General features: G+C 38.1%; 1 pseudogene; it reads left to right on the top strand.

The window, feature by feature from the left end:
• Nucleotides 1–3,567: 3,567 nt before the first annotated feature.
• On the top strand, nucleotides 3,568–4,405 carry LOC116468146 (olfactory receptor 5F1-like; annotated as a pseudogene).
• Nucleotides 4,406–4,671: the final 266 nt, after the last annotated feature.

The following is a 4,671-nucleotide window of genomic DNA, read 5'->3' as shown; positions in this document are numbered from 1 at the left end:
AACCCCGTCTCTACTAAAAATACAAAAAATTAGCAGGGCGTGGTGGCGGGCGCCTGTAGTCCCAGCTACTCGGAGAGGCTGAGGCAGGAGAATGGCGTGAACCTGGGAGGCGGAGCTTACAGTGAGCCGAGATCGCACCACTGCACTCCAGCCTGGGTGACAGCGAGACTCCGTCTCAAAAAAAAAAAAAAAGATGTATATATGATTATATATATATGATAATCCAGATATGAGTCATAGAAGAATAAGACAAATCTTTTTTTTTTTTTTTTTGAGAAGGAGTCTTGCTCTTTCACTCAGGCTGGAGTGCAGTGGCGCGATCTCAGCTCACTGCAGGCTCCGCCCCCCAGGGTTCACGCCATTCTCCTGCCTCAGCCTCCCGCGTAGCTGGGACTACAGGCGCCCGCCACCTCGCTCGGCTAATTTTTTGTATTTTTTAGTAGTCATGTTACCTAATTGAGATGGCAATGTTATTATTTGTGAGGGAATTATTTAATCTATGGTAAGATGTAAAATTAGTTGTCAAAAGTTATAAGAAAATTATAATCAGATTACTACGTTTATGTGTGTTAACAAGGAATTTGTGTATATCTGGCATTATTTGTACAAGTATTATTTAGTATAATTTGTTTTATAATATTAAGAGTCTTGCTACCCCCTCTTCATATATATAATTTGATTTAAACTTGAAATTTAAATTTGAAATCTAAGTTATTAGTATTGTATTATTTGAAAGTTCTTTAGTTCTACTTAGTATAATTTATTAAATATATGTATGATTTGTTTTATTACTTTCCATTAATTTGAAGCATTAAAAAAGGCATAAAATATAAAATGTATACCTTCCATTTAAACTATTTGAAGATTTTTAATTACTTTTGTAAAGGAGATCAATCATTATGCAAAGGCCCCTCAGAAGTGATGGTTAAAATCTACTAAGTATATGTAGAAAATAAGCCTTAAATATCGAAGTAACAGTTTCAAGATTTTACAGTGTGCCATCTTATAACTGAAGAGACTTTGAATAGACTTTTGTGTAAACAGTACCACCTTTCCTCATCTAAAATATGGGGGAAATAATTATGACAACCCCAACAAGTGATGTAGACATTTATTAAGAATTTAAATGTAAAACTATCCTATAATGCTTAATGTATTATGAATTCCCTATATGAGTAGACTCCCTTTCATATGGACCCCAAGTGTGGTTTATTTTACTATCTTGAGAATTGAAATCTAGAAAACATGAACTTTCATCCCCTTGTAGAATCAGAATCACAAATAATAATTTCAAAAAGTCCACATCACTTTAAAATTTTAAAAAGAAATTAGGTTTTCTTATTCATTATCCTATTTGCTTAGGATATAGTATTTCTTTAAACATTGTAGAATGGATATTAGCAAGTTTCCCTTTCTTATTACTTATAATGAGAAATAGAGCTAGATTGGAAGTTAAACGTATAGACAAAGGAATGCACACAGAGAGAGAGAGAGAGAGAGTGACACAGGGGATAGGGGATGTTAAACAAAATTTATCGGAGGCCATTTTTTTGAACTGGTCTCCTAAATGCCAGGTAATCAAACTAAACTTGACACAATCCTGTTTTCCAAACACACAGGAGATTTCAGCCAAACTGAGTCGGCCTAAAACGGCCGTGAACCCTAAAAGTAGCTTTGAAATAACCAAGCTTTTTTTTTTTTTTTTTTTGAGACAGAGTCTTGCAGAGCGAGACAGATCTCCCAGGCTGGAGTGCAGTGGCACGATCTCGGCTCGCTGCAAACTTGGCCTCCCGGGTTCAAGTGATTCTCCTGCCTCAGTCGCCCAAGCAGCCGGGATTACAGGCACCCGTCACCACGCCAAGCTAATTTTTTGTTTTCTAGTAGACATGGGGTTTCACTACGTTGGCCAGGCTGGTCTCAAACTCCGGACCTCGTGATCCGCCCGCCTCTGCCTCCCAAAGTGCTGGGATTACATGCACGAGCCACCGCACCCAGCCCCAAGATACTTTTTTCCCCCTATTTCTGCTTTCTCCAATCCTTTCCTGTCTGTAAAGCCAAGCTCCTCTGCTCAGCTCAATGGATCTCTTATCCTATTTTATAGAAGTAGATGTTACCCAATTCTAGAGTTGCAAATAAACACCTATTCTATATTTAAAATCATTTGTGTAATTTTGCCTTTTGATAGGGAAGAATAATAATTTGGTGTTAGGCTATGCATCCAATTGGAATAAGCTAAAACTACAGAGAAAGAAACAATGTAAATGGTCAATACATAGCATTTTCACTGACTTTAAATGAGACTTTAAAATTACATAGACGTCAAAAATCACTTTATGATACAAGCGCTAAATAATCGCACTCTGTCATGCAGGCTGGAGTGCAGCGGCGTGATCATGGCTCACTGCAAACTCCTCCTTGGGGGTTGAAGCGATTCTGGTGCTTCATCCTCCCCAGTAGCTGGGATTGCAGGCATGCGCCGCCATCAGGCACGACTAATTTTTTTGTATTAGTCAGGGTAATACAGAAAGGGTTTCGCCATGTTGGCCAGGCTGGTCTCAAACCCCTGACATCAACTGATCCGCTTACCTTGGCCTCCCAAAAGGTTGGGATTACAGGTGTGAGCCACAACCCCCAGCCTGGGTTTAACTTTCTTTTGAGACTCAAGTTCCTGCCTTTAGAGAATTGACTCCTCAATTAATAATACTTATCTAGTCCCCAAGATCACCCAATCTGCCTGAAGGAAAACAAAATAAAAATGCAGCTGCATGTATTTAATCAGAAGGTTAAATCTTAAAATTTTTCCAATGGATAGTTCAACTTTACACTGCATTTTAAAAATAAAGTTTCTTTTTTATATTTTTTAACCTACAAGTGAGAATCCCAGTTTAAAAAGAAAATAATAGACTATTTGGGTAAAACTCTGCATGGGAAGGAAGTTATAAAGATTTTTTGCTGTATTCACTTCAGTGGACAGGTACATTTTCTGCTACATAGCATTAATTTGATAATGTACATTGTAACTAAAATAACTGGATTACTTCAAAACATTAAATATCATTCTTTAGGATATAATAGATGTCAAAACATGTGTTACTTGAAATGATTCCTATTATTGCAGCAGGTGGCAATGTATAAATTTTGGAATTAAATGTATAGAGCTCTTTTAAAGGCAAGAAAAAAATGTATTTTAGTTAAACTCACATACCTGCAAAGAAAATAGGAGTGATTTTAGCATTAATGTGTCAGTCTTTTGGATTTGAATGGGGGTTGGTATAGAAAAAATAGCACAACGTATGCACATTTACAGAAACTGAAGTATGTAGACTTAGATCAGAAATTTGAGAGACCTACAACCCAAATTCAATAGAGACCATTGTTTATTAAATTCACATGCTCATCCATTTGTCTTCTAATCATCCTTCAGTCACTTTAATGACTATGCCATATTATCCTAGGTTTTTCCATATGTGAATATCCTTATTAACATTTCTATTTTTTTCCATAAACTTTCAAAGGGAGAAATATTTTCATCTCATATAAAGTTTGCACAAAATATATTTGTCATAAATGACCAGAAAAAATTATACTTCACTGACTGAGTTCATCCTATTGGGATTAGCAGACACGTTGGAGCTACAGATTATCCTTTTTCTGTTATCTCTTGTGATTTACACACTTACTGTACTGGGAAATATCGGGATGATCCTCTTAATCAAGATCGATTCCCAGCTTCACACACCCATGTATTTCTTCCTGGCTAACCTGTCCTTTGTGGACGTTTGTTACTCAACCACCATCACCCCAAAGATGCTGGCAGATTTATTATCAGAGAAGAAAACCATCTCTTTTGCTGGCTGCTTCCTACAGATGTACTTCTTTATCGCCCTGGCGTCAACCGAATGCATCCTCTTTGGGTTAATGGCCTATGACCGGTACGTGGCCATATGTCGCCCGCTGCTTTACTCCTTGATCATGTCCAGGACCGTCTGCCTAAAAATGGCAGCCGGGGCTTTTGCTGCAGGGTTGCTGAACTCCATGGTCAACACTAGCTATGTCAGCAGCTTGCCATTCTGTGGCTCCAATGTTATCCATCATTTCTTCTGCGACAGTCCCCCACTTTTTAAGCTTTCTTGCTCTGACACACACTTGAAGGAAAGCATCTTTTCCACTTTTGCTGGTGTGAATATGGTCGGGGCTCTGCTTGTCATCCTCTCTTCCTACTCCTATGTTCTCTTCTCCATTTTTTCTATGCATTCAAGGGAGGGGAGGCACAGAGCTTTCTCCACGTGTGCCTCTCACCTGACAGCCATAATCCTCTTCTACACCACCTCCTTCTACACTTACCTGAGACCTAGTTTCAGCTACTCCCTGAATCAGGACAAAGTGGCTTCTGTGTTCTACATAGTGGTGATCCCCATGTTGAATCCTCTGATCTACAGCCTCAGGAATAAGGAAGTAAAGAAGGCTTTAGCGAATGTAATTAGCAGGAAAAGGATCCCTTAATTTCTGTGATTTTTTGCCTAAAAATCTGAGCTAAAGAGCATATTTTAGTTACTTTCAAAGTCTAGCTCATGCCTACAATTTTTATTAGAATATTTTCTCATTAAACACATTCTGCCAATACTCAAATATTTGTATGCAGTTAGGGATAAAGCAAATTACCCAAACTGA

This window comes from Hylobates moloch, unplaced genomic scaffold, assembly GCF_009828535.3.
Source record: "Hylobates moloch isolate HMO894 unplaced genomic scaffold, HMol_V3 SCAFFOLD_5, whole genome shotgun sequence".
In the NCBI taxonomy this organism is placed as follows: Eukaryota; Metazoa; Chordata; class Mammalia; order Primates; family Hylobatidae; genus Hylobates; species Hylobates moloch.
This window is presented reverse-complemented; position numbering and strand designations above follow the sequence as displayed.